This window comes from Mauremys reevesii, linkage group 21, assembly GCF_016161935.1.
Source record: "Mauremys reevesii isolate NIE-2019 linkage group 21, ASM1616193v1, whole genome shotgun sequence".
NCBI lineage: Eukaryota > Metazoa > Chordata > Testudines > Geoemydidae > Mauremys > Mauremys reevesii.
In genome coordinates, this window is record NC_052643.1 from 21,042,442 (window position 1) to 21,058,261 (window position 15,820).

The 15,820-nt window shown below is 48.5% G+C and overlaps 1 non-coding gene across 1 annotated transcript; it reads right to left on the reverse strand.

Moving 5' to 3' along the window:
• Positions 1-3,439: 3,439 nt before the first annotated feature.
• On the reverse strand, positions 3,440-3,511 carry TRNAA-UGC. The gene has a single exon. It is a non-coding gene; the product is annotated as a tRNA-Ala (tRNA).
• Between the last annotated feature and the right edge of the window lie 12,309 nt (positions 3,512-15,820).

Below are 15,820 nucleotides of genomic sequence, written 5' to 3' on the forward strand. Positions count from 1 at the left end.
TTACGTAAATTAAGCTGTCATGGGATAAAAGGAAAGGTCCTTTCATGGATTGAGAACTGGTTAAAGGACAGGGAACAAAGGGTAGGAATTAATGGTAAATTCTCAGAATGGAGAGGGGTAACTAGTGGTGTTCCCCAAGGGTCAGTCCTGGGACCAATCCTATTCAATTTATTCATAAATGATCTGGAGAAAGGGTAAACAGTGAGGTGGCAAAGTTTGCAGATGATACTAAACTACTCAAGATAGTTAAGACCAAAGCAGATTGTGAAGAACTTCAAAAAGATCTCACAAAACTAAGTGATTGGGCAACAAAATGGCAAATGAAATTTAATGTGGATAAATGTAAAGTAATGCACATTGGAAAAAATAACCCCAACTATACATACAACATGATGGGGGCTAAGTTAGCTACAACGAGTCAGGAAAAAGATCTTGGAGTTATCGTGGATAGTTCTCTGAAGATGTCCACGCAGTGTGCAGAGGCGGTCAAAAAAGCAAACAGGATGTTAGGAATCATTAAAAAGGGGATAGAGAACAAGACGGAGAATATAGTATTGCCCTTATATAAATCCATGGTACGCCCACATCTCGAATACTGTGTACAGATGTGGTCTCCTCACCTCAAAAAAGATATTCTAGCACTAGAAAAGGTTCAGAAAAGGGCAACTAAAATGATTAGGGGTTTAGAGAGGGTCCCATACGAGGAAAGATTAAAGAGGCTAGGACTCTTCAGCTTGGAAAAGAGAAGACGAAGGGGGGACACGATAAAGGTATATAAAATCATGAGTGATGTTGAGAAAGTGGATAAGGAAACGTTATTTACTTATTCCCATAATACAAGAACTAGGGGTCACCAAATGAAATTAATAGGCAGCAGGTTTAAAACAAATAAAAGGAAGTTCTTCTTCACGCAGCGCACAGTCAACTTGTGGAACTCCTTACCTGAGGAGGTTGTGAAGGCTAGGACTATAACAATGTTTAAAAGGGGACTGGATAAATTCATGGTGGCTAAGTCCATAAATGGCTATTAGCCAGGATGGGTAAGAATGGTGTCCCTAGCCTCTGTTCGTCAGAGGATGGAGATGGATGGCAGGAGAGAGATCACTTGATCATTGCCTGTTAGGTTCACTCCCTCAGGGGCACCTGGCATTGGCCACTGTCGGTAGACAGATACTGGGCTAGATGGACCTTTGGTCTGACCCTGTAAGGCCTTTCTTATGTTCTTATGTGTTCGGTCTCAGCAGCACTCGTGGAGCAGAGGGAAATACCTGTCTGAGTTAATTCCCCACAGATGGGTCTTGAGCATGACAACCTTGTAGGTAATGACAAGGTCCACTTACGCCACTGGCCAAACCATTCCTCACAGGCCAGCAACCATTTCTCCCAGTTCGCGTTCCCCACCATGTCCCCAACCGAACGCTAGAAGGCCCAGCCATCAACCTGCCCACTCTTGCAGCCCTCCTCTTCCGCCCTGACTGATAGGGGGGAGTATTGAGCCTCCCTCCCTTAGGCCCTTCAGCATCCCTGGGGAACACCAACACTGCCCAAGTGACTTTGGGCCAGTAGGTCAACCAATAGGGCTGCCTCCTAGGCCAGGCTGCAGCCCAGCTTCAGGACTCAGCAGAAATGGCGCTTGCATCCCTATCTACAGAACTCCAGGCATGGCCAGGCTTCTGGATCAAACGTCCCCTCTTGTGCTCAAGTCACAACAGCTAGTGGGCAAAAGACAGGCTTTCATGGCATTTGAGAAAGCAAGATAGAGCCTTGGAAGACCCAGCAGGGTTTGTGGCACAGGGGGCACAAGGAATTGTCCTCAGATCCCACCGAGACTTCAACTCAGATTGCAGGATTCAAAGTCCCCAGTGCTGGCCCGTACACCATGGGACCAATAGGGAACCCCCAGACCTCTGCCGAGGATGACTCTGTGGGGGCAGCCCTGCATTTACTCACCAAGTTGTCATGCAGCAGTTTGCTGCAGCTCCCAGAGGCCTTTCTTAATCCAGACTGAAAGGCCAATAGGCATATGAGGAAGTTGCCCCTTCAGTCCCAGGCAGTACGTGGCCCTTCCTAGTGAAAAGAAGTGATGTCAAATAACATCCTGGAGAGATTCTGTCTTTCATTTTGAGGGGAAACTGTTCCCTCTTCACCTGACCAGGGACTTGAACCCTGGAGCCTCAGATCAAAAGGCTGATGCTCTACCAACTGAGCTAGCCAGGCTCACATTTAACAAAAGCAAATTTCATGCAGCAGAGAAACTCGTCATGAAAATGTGGGCAGGAAACAATACAGAAAACCTGCTACTCTCGCTCTCTTAGCAGTCCTAGCCCCAGCCTGCTCCTCCATCCGGCGCCCTGAGGCCTTATTCTTTTTTAAGTTAGCTATCAAATCCAGCAGAAAACACAGATATACGAAGCAAAACGAAATCACAAACAGAAATGTCATTGGAAATACAGAAATAAAAAAGGAAAATGCAATCCCCATCACTTTACCGTGTCGGGGCCATTCCTGTATCGAGAGCACCCGCTAAGGTACATGTCTGCTTACGAGAAAGCTGGAGGAACTCATACCACAGCCTGAACATGAAACTTGACTGCTTCCAGGTGCCGCAGTAAAACCCTTTCCCTGCTGTGATGTTGCACTCCGTGTGATTTTATGAAAATATGCTAATGAGTGTGAATATAAAGTGACTGGACTATGCTTCATGCAAAAGGTCTCTTGTAAGGTATCATTACAAAGCTTATAATCTACTGTGTGTGTTCATCCTATTTGTATGAACTGATCATTCTTGGATCTGAAACTAGAAATATGAACTATAACTCTGAGGTCCTGTTGTAATGATGCAAAGTGTGGGCCATTAGTAGTGGTTTGGACTCTTGAATGCTCCCATTAACCAGGACAACTGACTGGAGATGGCTCTGTCCTGCACCATCTGTGAGTCAGGCCAGGAAGAATGAAGGCTTGCGGGGGGTCTCACAGGACATGTGACCATGTCACCTGGTACAGGAATCCACCTTAAACCTGGGGCTCTTCCTCAGGAGAGAGACAAAAATTCCTGCCTTGTGCCAAAGCTGTATAAGGGGTGGAACTGAACAAACATGGCTGCAGTCATGAGACATCCCCTAGCTACCACGTGAGCTGGAACAAGGGCTGTACCAGGTGGAAAGATTGGGCCCAGACAAAAAATAAGTCTAGTCTTTGCCTCTCAGTCTGTGCATATGGGACCTTTCCCTCCAGTGGTGGAGGATTCTGCCTTTTCATCTACTCTTGTCCCAAGCAGCACAACTGGTGGGAATCTTAAATGTACAGAGGAGTCTTAGGAGCAGAAAGCCCACCCAGACCTTCCATGCAATTGGCACTTGCCCCTCACTGAGCAGGATTGAAACTCCTGCAGGGTCACATCCTCTCTGGGCATGAGCAAAGCAGCAGGGTGAAAGGAACCTAGATATGCTGGGAATTGAACCCAGGACCACATACATGCAAAGCATGTGCTCTACCACTGAACTACATCCCCAGATGGATGATGTGGGCTATAGGTTACACTCAGAGCCCTCCTGTTTCCAGAATATCCAGTGGCCTAAGAGCAGCATGAGGGACACATTCCCGGCTCTGAGGCCAAATCTGCTGTCCTGGAGGCTGCTGGTTCTTGGGGGTCACATTTCAGCAGGGCCAGATTCGATGTGTGGGGCAGAGAGTGGGTGCCCTGGACTCAGGGTGCAGAGATACACTCAGCCCTCTCCCCTGCTTTGGGTGGGGGGTGCTGCCACCCCCTGCTGGAAGGTAATGGGAGGGGAGGGGTGCTGTGAGTCGCTCACCGCCTGACTCTGGTGGTAGCAGTGGTGTGGGAAGCTCCAGGTGTTTCTAGGATCTGCTCTTTCCACCTGCCTGTAAAGTCCAGCTTTCCCCAGTACGTTCACTGCGGTGCACTGTTTCCATGGCTGCACAGCAAAGAATCACTCCCAGTTTCCCGTCTATCTGCGGCAGGATTAGCCTGTGTCAGTGATTAATGAGGTGGATCTTGTTGTAAATTGTTATTCATTCCCCACCTTGACAATTCACACAGTCAGATTCCCAGCACCTCAGTGATCCTGGTAGCAGGAGTTGGGTCCTGAGACTTTCAGGGTTCTTTCCCCCTCCTCCTGGAGTGAACTGAGCTTTTCCCCATCCCAGACAATCCATGAAATAACAACAGGGGCATAAAGAAAGAGGGGAGGAACATCTCACGGCCAGGGCTGGATGTGCCCAGGGCCCCCTGCTTGTCCATTGTTTCCATGGAATTTGGCCCCCTGCTTTGCACAAGGGACAGAGAAGGATCTTGCTGTTCCTGTGTCTGTGCAAGGAAAATTGTTCTTCCCTAGGAAAGAGAGGCGGGAAATGGCCCCATGGTGGGACAATATCCTCAGGATTAAGAGCAAAGGACTCAGGCTGAGAACTGATTTAACCCCACTTATCTATCCGTAGGGGCAGACTGCTGAGCGGGCAGCCGAGCCCTGAGTAGGGGGCGGAGCTAGGCTGAGGAGGGGGCCTATAAAAGCGGCCGCCCAGCCAGGCAGCGGCACAGGAGCCGGCGAACAGGGCTGCTAACAGGGGAGTTTGAGTGGGAGTTAGTTTACAGGGGGAGTCGGAAGGGGCAGGGGGTGCGGTGCTGTGTTCCCCAGGTGAGAAGGCTGATAGAGGCAGAGACAACAGCAGCCATGAGCCAAGGAGCAGAGGATACATCGAGGTTGATTGCATTCGTCATCTGCGGTATGTACATGGTACTAGTGGGGGCACCGGAACTGATGTATGTATGCATGAAGTGCCGCCTAAGAGAGCTGCTGGAAGAAAAGATCGTGGGTCTAGAGATGCAGGTAGAATCCCGGGGAGAGAGTAGAAGGGGGCTTGAGCAGCTGTGGGAGCACTGGCAAGCTGTGGCGGCCGGGGTGTGCTCAGGCGTACGGGGGGAAGCAGGGGCTAAGGCCTGTGAGGGGGGAATGCTGGATGGGGAACATGGGCAGTGGAAGCATGTGATCGTGAGAAGCAGGCCGAGGAAAAGGAGAGCCAGTGAGGGAGAAATAGAGCTAAGGAACAGGTTTGAAGGTTTGGAGAATGAGGAAGGGGTACAGCAGGTGGTAGCTGACGGTGGGAGACCAAGGAAGAAGAGAATAGCGGCTAGTCCGATAGAAAGAGGGGAGGAGTCGATGGTGACAGCACCGACTTTGGGCCCCGGGAGGATGCAGGATGGCTTAAGAGGGACTACAAGGGAGGATAGGAATGGAAGGAGCTTGCAATCAGGGGGAATGGGGGATAGGTTAGCAGACCGCACTGTCACCAGGCAAAGGCAGGTCTACGTGATTGGGGATGCCATACCGAGAAGGTTGGACAGGCCTGTGACCAGGGCCGATCCGGAGAACAGAAGGGTGTGCTGTCTACCGGGCGCTAAAATACGGGATGTGGACCTGCAGTTGAAAAGGATCCTAAAAGGAGCAGGTAAGAACCCATTGATCATCCTTCATGTAGGAACGAATGACACGGCTAGATTCTCGCTAGAGAGGATCAAGGGAGACTATGCCAGGCTGGGTAAGATGCTCAAGGAAATTGAGGCTCAGGTGATCTTCAGTGGGATTTTACCTGTCCCTACGGAAGGGCGACAAAGGGGTGACAGGATTGTGATGATAAATAGTTGGCTCAGGAAGTGGTGCTATAAGGAGGGCTTTGGGACGTATGGGCACTGGGAGGCTTTCGGGGACAGAGAACTCTTCTCACGGGATGGACTCCACCTGAGTAGGGAAGGAAATAGACTTCTAGGAGGGAGGCTGGCTCATCTGATCAAAAGAGCTTTAAACTAGGAATTCAGGGGAGACGGTTGGGAGATGTCCAGGCACTCTCCACGCCAAATTTAAACATTGAGAGGAGGACAGCATACCCTGCAGCTGGGTGTGTCCCTGCCTGTGCAAAGGTTTGTGTGAGTGCAGGGCCGGGAGCGAGCTGCATCTTCTCCCAGCAGCTGTGTGAGAGGAGCCCAGGCTGGGAGACAGAGGGCTCAGCGGTACCCCAGCTCCAAGTTGCACCCTGGGGGCCTTTAAACATTAGGATCCATCAGAGTTAAGGTGAAGTGTACAAACTTTGTGCTGTGCTGTTGTGCATGCATGTTATGATACAGACTCCCAAGCGTGGCCTTGGGGTGAATTCCTGCCCCGACAGCATCAATTTCCTCCAGACCACCAAGGGAAGTGGTGCTTTCTCCATCCATCCCTTGATGAGGTGCCTTTGTGGAGTCTGCTTTGGTCCAAAACTTGCTAGAGTGCCATACAGGAGGCCTGGGCTGTGCAGAGGGTCAGATGAGATGATCTAAGTGTCTCTTGTGGCCTTAGTCTCCAAATCTCAGCAAAACTGAGTGTGGCACATTGAGAGCCTCTGAGGTTTCCATGTGCTTCCTGCTTGATCCCCAGCACTAACCCTGAGTGCGTGGGGTGTCACAGGGAAAGCAGCTCAAACATGCAAAGGGGCTGGCCAGGGGCAGGACATTAGCCCTGCAGGGCAGGGGTGGGTGAGGCGGTGACATCACAAGGGCCTTGTGCAGCACCTCAGCTGATTGGTGAAAGGAGGTTGGGAGGCGGTGATCTCACAGAGCGTCCATGACAACAGCCAGGTAGGACAGGCTGCAGGGCTGGGGCCATCTCAGAGACCCCCGGGGCTTTGCTGCAGAGAGTCTCCTTCTGTAGGTCTCCCCAGCCTAGGTCCGTGCTGATTAGGCCTCCACTGGATTCTTGTGTACAGTTCTGGGCATCACATTTTTGGAAAGATGCAGAGAAATTGGAGAAAGTCAGAGAAGAGCAACAAGAATGATGAAAGTCTAGAAAACATGACCTATGAGGGAAGATTGAAAGAATTGGATTTGTTAAGTCTGGAGAAGAGAAGACTGAGAGGGGACATTACAGTTTTCAAGTACCTAAAAGGTTGTTACAAGGAGGCGGAGAAAAATTATTCTCCTTAACCTCTCATGATAGGACAAGAATCAAGAGGCTTAAATTACAGCAAGGGAGGTTTAGGTTAGACATTAGGAAAAACTTGCTAAGAGTCAGGGTGGTTAAGCAGTGGAATAAATTGCCTAGGGAGGTTGTTGAATCTCCATCCTTGGAGATTTTTAAGAGCAGGTTAGACAAAGCCCTGTCAGAGATGATCTATATAATACTTAGTCTGGCCTTGAGTGCAGGCGACTGGACTCGATGACCTCTTGGGGTCCTTCCAGTCCTATGATTCTATGATCCAAAGGTCTCTACTTGCCTTAATGTCTACAAATCTCTGCAAAACTAAGTATGGGCCATTGAGCAGCCTCTGATGTTTTCATGTGTCGCCTGCTTTGTGTCCAGAAGTAACACTGAGTGAGTGGGGGTGTGGGTGTGACACAGCAGGAGCAGCTCAAAGATGCAAAGGGGCTGTCCAGGGAGGTGACATCACACTAGCCTTTTACAGGAGCTGGGCTGATTGGTCAAAGGAGGTTGGGAAGCGGTGACCTCACAGAGAGTCTATGAGCAGGGGCAGGTAAAGAGGCTGCAGGGTGGGGGAAATGGCTTTGCTGCAGGGAGTCTCCTTCTCAAGGTCTCCCCTTGAGGAGTGAGAGAGAATACAGGGTCACGCCTGTGAGCGTGAGGAGGAGCCTCCTTGGGGTTTTCCCCTTTCCCACTGCTAATTGAGTGAGAAGACAGACGTCCCTGTGGAGCAGAGAAGAGCCTCAGAGAGGTTTCATGTTGTTGTTTCATGTTGTCATAGGTTTCCTTCATATGGACTGCATGACCAAGTGGAATTGATGGCAAAACATTGCCATTATGCAGTAAAACATCTTTAAGACTCGTCTTCGATGAATCAACGAACAGTCTCCACTCATGTGGACTGTGAACGATGTTGAGGGCTGCCATCACACCATGGATGTTGTTGCAGGCTACAAGATGGCCTTCCATGAAGAAGAATGGGACAAGATCCTTTTGACGGTCCCGGAGCAGGCTACATGAGGAAATCAGTCCTTTCGTTGGACTTGCTGGTAGAAGAGCCCAGTGATGGTGCAGCTCCCCGAGCGTCAGTGACAAACGCAGCGCTCCAGCAACTGAGCTCTAGGGCTCGCTGCTGAAAGAAAAGCTTCACGAGTGACAAAGGGAAAAGGGAGGTGCTGGTCTTTAGCCAAGGGCAGGGAGCCCCACCCTCCAACACAGACCATTTCCCTCGTTGTCTGTCTGTGCTGGGACAGGAGCAATAACACGGCCTCCTGCTTTTGCTATTGCAGAGAGTCGGTTCTGACGGTCTCCTCAAACCCAGGGTGCGAAACAGGCCTCAGAGCTGACTGGGTGTAAACAAGAACTACGCAGATAGACTGAGCCAGCTGGGAATTCAGATGTGCCCCTTTCCTGGAGAGATGGACTGAGCTGTGAGGGGACTGGAAGCGGAACTCCCAATGTTTAACTTGCACTCGTTCAGCATCTTTCCTGCGAGTGCCGTCACTGTAGGTTAAATCCTCCAGCCCAGGACTCCCCACCAGCTGTGGGCCTGACAAGCTTTCCCTGGGATTGGATTCTGTAGAACAGGGGTGCAGGGAACCAGCAGGTGCATCTGACTCCTTGGTGAGGTTTTGCATGCAAGATGTGTGTGTGAGTCTTTGTGTGTCGGAAGCAGTGAGTGTGGCACTCTCAGTGAACCGACAGAGGGCAACGGTGGTCAGAGAGAGACAAAGGAAGAATCAAGAGGCACCGATGGGCATAAGGATGATGATTGTGTTGTGTTTCATTCCTTAGATGTGGTGCCACCGCCCGTCCCTTTAGCCTTGTAGTTTACCAAGAGTAAAACTAAATATCTGTTGAGATACAAGGGAGTGTGTGTGTCCATTCCTGCTAGCTGCACAGGGGTTTGATGTTGCTGCTTTCAATCCTCCGGCTCTGCCGGGATAAGGAACAATTGAAGCCATCACTGAAGTGAAGGAGGGAGATGATTTTCTGACAGGGAGGGACGGCTCTTCTCAAAGGTGTTTGGCAGGCAGCCTCCTTCCCAGGTCTGTCCCAACAACACCCAGTTGAAAAGGGACCCTCCCCAGCCCTCCTCAGCCCGATGAAAAGGAGCGAGTGAGTGAGCGTGGGGGAGAGCGAGCGACTGAGGGAGATGGATTGAGCGGTCCGGGATCTCTGCGAAGGGGCGGGATGAGGGTGTTCAGTTTTGTTAGGTCAGAAAGTTGGCAACCCCAGATCCAGGGGAAACAACTCAAAGACCCAACGAGTCTGGCCAGGGGCAGGACATCAGCTTTGAGGGGAGAGGTGGGTGTGGCAGTGACATCACAAAGGCCTTTTGCAGGACCGCGGCCTATTGGGCAAAGGTGGTGGGGAGGGGGTGACCTCAGAGAGAGAGAGAGACCCCGACATCAGCCGGGCAGGACAGAGGTGCAAGGCCAGGTCTGTCTCTGAGACCTCCCGGCTTTGCTGCCGCAAGTCTCCTTCGCGAGGTCTCTCCTCGAGGGCTGAGAGAATTCAGATTCATGGATGTGAGCATGAGGAGGAAAGACTGTGGAGTTTTCTCCTTTCCTACCATGGATTGTGCTGAAAAGAAACTTCCCTTTGAGAAGGTAAGAGGCTCAGAGAGGTTTGGAACCTGTTCAGTCTGATCCACCTGGCGCAGGCAGCATTCTAGGCACAGACAGCGCTGGCTTCAGGTGGCAGAATTTGATTTCCTCCCTAGGTTTTGATGGTTGGAATCCCTGGGGACATTTGGGGTTTGTCCTTTTTCGTTTCTCTTTTCCTCTTTCCTCCCTCCTTTCCCCTCTTCTCTTGCTTCTTTTTTCCCTTTTCCCAGCTTCCCTCCCTCTACCGAAGAGGATGTGTGTGGAGTGCGGCAGGGAGGGGTATTGCTCTCATTGCAGAGGTCCTCACCAAGAGGTGGGGCTGGATCTGAGAGTGATCCCCTGTGATGGTGACCTGGGCCGTCCTTTGGGACATCTGGTGAGACCCCTCAGCCGCCCGCCCCTCAGAGTCTCAGTGGTGATTGGCTGAGCAGGGGGCTATCGTGAGCGAGGAGACTCAGGTCCTTTTGGTCTTTTTTCAAATCAGGCAAAGAAGTCACAACCAATCCAATGCACAGGATTAATCTTGCTGCTTCTCTCCATTAATTGTCTCTTAGCAGGTGATGATTTCCTCTAATGTTCTAGGTCTTCTAAAATACTTGCTGAATAATTACTATGAACCACTGTTGGTCTGTAGCTCACTTGAGAGCACTTTCTTCTGATGAGTCAATGTATGAAATTCAAGATCTGAGAGAGAGTTTGAATGTCAGGAGCAGTGTTTCCTCTAATTTGCTATGTCCGTGTGCGGAATGAATTTTGCTGAGTGCACCAATACGGAGGTGAGGTGTGACACCTCACCTGTCTATTGGTGCTCATTCCAAACTTCATTCTGCAGATGGATCGTGTGTGGCGGGGTGAGGCTGAAGGCTTAGGAGTGTGGAGGGGTCTGAGGTAGAGCAGAGGGTGGGGTGAAAGGGCTCTGTCTGGGGGTGCAGTGTGTGGGGTGGGGTTGGGGATGAGAGGCTGAGAGCTGGAGTAAAGGGTTGGGGTGCAGGGGTGTGAGGGCTCCGGCTAGGGATGCGGGCTCTGGGTTGGGGCTGGGAATGAGGGGTTTGGGATGTTATGCTTCAGTTTTCCCCTTCTAAACTTAAGTCCTGTCTAACCTACAGGACGCTATGGGAATAAGACACCATGCTTTGTGGTGACATGACAAGAGGAGAGGGTGTGAGAACTACAGCAACAGAGATGGCAGTGGGGTTAGTGTCAGATTGTTTCAAATGTTGCATTAGTCTAATGACATTTAACAGCAACACTTAGCTAACACAAAGGAGAAAGGAATTCTTTGCTAAAGATTCAACCTTCCCCTTTGGCCAACTCCACCCCTTCCCTGACTGGAGTGTGCTCACAACACCCCCCCCCCTCCAACACACACACACACACACACACACACAAGCCCACAGCTGGGCACCCAGTACAAAGCAAGGGAGGGGGTTGCTTGGCTTACACTGGGCTACAATTTTTCAGAAGTCGTCTGCTTCAGAGATCAAATGTGCTATTTAGAATGTATTTTGATTTGCTCAATTCAAATATGACAATTAAAACAACTGATTGGCTTCTGTTTCTAAGATATTTAAGTTTTTTACATTTTATGTCTATGTATATTGTGTAGATAGCAGAGTTTTAATCATCAATTTTAAACCTAGGTCTTTTTGTGTGTTTATGGTTGCTTTACATGATAATATTTCACCTCTCCTGTTTATGTAACAATTTAAAAATCAGCAAAAGGGTTATCTAGCTTAAATGTATTAGGAAACAAAAGGCAAAAAGCTATTCTGTACATAGTTTAGTCCTATTCAGTGTCTACTCGGCGCTTCTTGGCTTGTCTCTTGTATTCATTAAATGGAGCATCTCTTGTCACTGTCCAGCAATAGTCTGCCAGCATTGATGGGCTCCATTTGCCCTGATAGCGGTTCTCCATTGTTGCAATGTCCTGGTGAAATTGCTCGCCATGCTCGTCGCTCACTGCTCCGCAGTTGGGTGGAAAAAAAATCTAGATGAGAGTGCAAAAAATGTCTCTTTAGTGACATGTTGCAACCAAGGCTTTGTAAGCCTTGTGGAGGTTTTCCACCAACAACCTGTAGTTGTCTGCCTTGTTGTTTCCGAGAAAATGTATTGCCACTAAGTGGAAGGCTTTCCATGCCGTCTTTTCCTTGCCACGCAGTGTGGTCAAATAAGAAAATAAGAACATAAGAAAGGCCGTGCAGGTCAGACCAAAGGTCCATCTATCCCAGTATCTGTCTACCGACAGTGGCCAATGCCAGGTGCTTGGTGGAGATTTTCTAGGTGTTGGTCTCTGTCTGCGGGGTTAGAGCAGATACGGTTGTAGCTCAGTGCTTGGCTGTAGACAATGGATCTTGTGGTGTGTCCGGGATGGAAGCTGGAGGCATGAAGGTAGGCATAGCGGTCGGTAGGTTTTCGGTATAGGGTGGTGTTAATGTGACCATCACTTATTTGCACCGTGGTGTCTAGGAAGTGGACCTCCCGTGTAGATTGGTCCAGGCTGAGGTTGATGGAGGGTGGAAGCTGTTGAAATCGTGGTGAAAATCTCCACCAAGCATTCTCAAGACTACAGTACCCACACGAGGAAATAAGGAAACAGATCAGCAGAGCCAGACGTGTACCCAGAAGCCTCCTACTGCAAGACAAGCCCAAGAAAGAAACCAACAGGACTCCACTGGCAATCACATACAGTCCCCAGCTCAAACCCTCCAACGCATCATCAGGGATCTACAACCCATCCTGGACAATGATCCCACACTTTCACAGGCCTTGGGTGGCAGGCCAGTCCTCGCCCACAGACAACCTGCCAACCTGAAGCATATTCTCACCAGCAACTGCACACCACACCATAGTAACTCTAGCTCAGGAACCAACCCATGCAACAAACCTCGATGCCAACTCTGCCCACATATCTACACCAGCAACACCATCACAGGACCTAACCAGATCAGCCACACCATCACCGGTTCATTCACCTGCACATCCACCAATGTAATATATGCCATCATATGCCAGCAATGCCCCTCTGCTATGTACATCGGCCAAACTGGACAGTCGCTAAGGAAAAGGATAAATGGACACAAATCAGACATTAGGAATGGCAATATACAACAACCTGTAGGAGAACACTTCAACCTCCTGGCCACACAATAGCAGATCTTAAGGTGGCCATCCTGCAGCAAAAAACTTCAGGACCAGACTTCAAAGAGAAACTGCTGAGCTCCAGTTCGTCTGCAAATTTAACACCATCAGCTCAGGATTAAACAAAGACTGTGAATGGCTTGCCAATTACAGAACCAGTTTCTCCTCCTTGGTTTTCACACCTCAACTGTAACTATGTAACCTTCATCTGATAATCTCAAAGCATCTTACACAGCTGGGTCAGTATTCTTCTCCACATTTTACCAGTGCAGAAACTGAGTCACAGAGAGGGAAGTGACTTGCTCAGAATCACACGGATAGTCAGAAGGACAGCTGGCTACAGAGCCATGGGACCCTGAGTCCCATTCCTTGGTCCTAACTAATAGATAAGTCCGTATCTCTACTTAATTTATAATAGTTTTCAGAAGATAAAACTCTCTGATTCAGCCATTGAAGCTTCTGCTGCTGCCCCATACATGTGAGAAGATGCTCGGTCAAATCCCATTATTGAATTGTGTGGGGATTGCGCCTTTCTCTTCCCCTTTTCCCTGTGATGGAGCAGTATCTTCAGTCTGGAGGCCTGGGAACTGCAGGGAGCAGAGATGTACCTGAAACAGGAACTTTCAACTTTAAAAAAATTGTAATTAAGTAACTTGAACTTTTAAACAAACACCTGCTTCTTTCTGCAGGATCTGCATGCCCTCACAGAATGAGCACCCTACACACAATGTGTGTATGCCATCTCATCCTCATCCCACCCCAGCCTACACACAGCCAAAAATAAACACAAATAGCTTTAGTGTTTTTTTTTTTAAATTAAAAAGCAATTTTTCCAAGCTTTAAGAACATAAGAACATAAGAAAGGCCGTACCGGGTCAGACCAAAGGTCCATCTAGCCCAGTATCTGTCTACCGACAGTGGCCAATGCCAGGTGCCCCTGAGGGAGTGAACCTAACAGGCAATGATCAAGTGATCTCTCTCCTGCCATCCATCTCCATCCTCTGACGAACAGAGGCTAGCGACACCATTCTTACCCATCCTGGCTAATAGCCATTTATGGACTTAGCCACCATGAATTTATCCAGTCCTTTTAAACATTGTTATAGTCCTAGCCTTCACAACCTCCTCAGGTAAGGAGTTCCACAAGTTGACTGTGCGCTGCGTGAAGAAGAACTTCCTTTTATTTGTTTTAAACCTGCTGCCTATTAATTTCATTTGGTGACCCCTAGTTCTTGTATTATGGGAATAAGTAAATAACTTTTCCTTATCCACTTTCTCAACATCACTCATGATTTTATATACCTCTATCATGTCCCCCCTTAGTCTTCTCTTTTCCAAACTGAAGAGTCCTAGCCTCTTTAATCTTTCCTCATATGGAACCCTCTCTAAACCCCTAATCATTTTAGTTGCTCTTTTCTGAACCTTTTCTAGTGCTAGAATATCTTTTTTGAGGTGAGGAGACCACATCTGTACACAGTATTCGAGATGTGGGCGTACCATGGATTTATATAAGGGCAATAATATATTCTCAGTCTTATTCTCTATCCCCTTTTTAATGATTCCTAACATCCTGTTTGCTTTTTTGACCGCCTCTACACACTGCGTGGACATCTTCAGAGAACTATCCACGATAACTCCAAGATCTTTTTGCTGACTCGTTGTAGCTAAATTAGCCCCCATCATGTTGTATGTATAGTTGGGGTTATTTTTTCCAATGTGCATTACTTTACATTTATCCACATTAAATTTCATTTGCCATTTTGTTGCCCAATCAGTTAGTTTTGTGAGATCTTTTTGAAGTTCTTTACAATCTGCTTTGGTCTTAACTATCTTGAGTAGTTTAGTATCATCTGCAAACTTTGCCACCTCACTGTTTACCCCTTTCTCCAGATCATTTATGAATAAATTGAATAGGATTGGTCCTAGGACTGAAACTTGGGGAACACCACTAGTTACCCCTCTCCAGTCTGAGAATTTACCATTAATTCCTACCCTTTGTTCCCTGTCCTTTAACCAGTTCTCAATCCATGAAAGGACCTTTCCTTTTATCCCATGACAGCTTAATTTACGTAAGAACCTTTGGTGAGGGACCTTGTCAAAGGCTTTCTGGAAATCTAAGTACACTATGTCCACCGGATCCCCCTTGTCCACATGTTTGTTGACCCCTTCAAAGAACTCTAATAGATTACTAAGACACGATTTCCCTTTACAGAAACCATGTTGACTATTGCTCAACAGTTTATGTTTTTCTATGTGTCTGACAATTTTATTCTTTACTATTGTTTCAACTAATTTGCCCGGTACCGACGTTAGACTTACCGGTCTGTAATTGCCAGGATCAACCCTAGAGCCCTTTTTAAATATTGGCGTTACATTAGCTAACTTCCATCATCATCTCGAAGAAGTTCATGAATCTGAGGACCAATAAAGACACCTTCCTTTATCTTAGCTTCACTTAACCTTGGGAATTTTCCACGGAGCTGCTTGTGTTTTGTCAATGGCCTTGACAAAGTTCTTCATCAGCCCCAGCTTGATGTGTAAGGGTGGTAACAAAATCTTCTTTGATTCAACAAGTGGTGGATGCTGAACACTTTCCCTCCCAGGCTCCAATGACTGTCAGGTGGCAAATCTTTCTTGATGTAGTGGGAATCTGTTGCACGACTATCCCATTCGCAGAGAAAACAGCAGTACTTTGTGTATCCAGTCTGCAGACCAAGCAAGAGAGCAACAACCTTCAAATCGCCACAAAGCTGCCACTGATGTTGGTCATAGTTTATGCACCTCAAAAGTTGTTTCATGTTGTCCTAGGTTTCCTTCATATGGACTGCATGACCAAGTGGAATTGATGGCAAAACATTGCCATTATGCAGTAAAACAGCTTTAAGGCTCGTCTTCGATGAATCAATGAACAGTCTCCACTCATGTGGATTGTGAACGATGTTGAGGGCTGCCATCACACCATGGATGTTGTTGCACGCTACAAGATGGCCTTCCATGAAGAAGATGGGACAAGAGCCTTTTGACGGTCACGGAGCATGGAAACCCTAACGTCACCTGCCAGGAGAGTCCACTGCTGTAGTGCGGGCCCAACAGCTCTGCCTTACT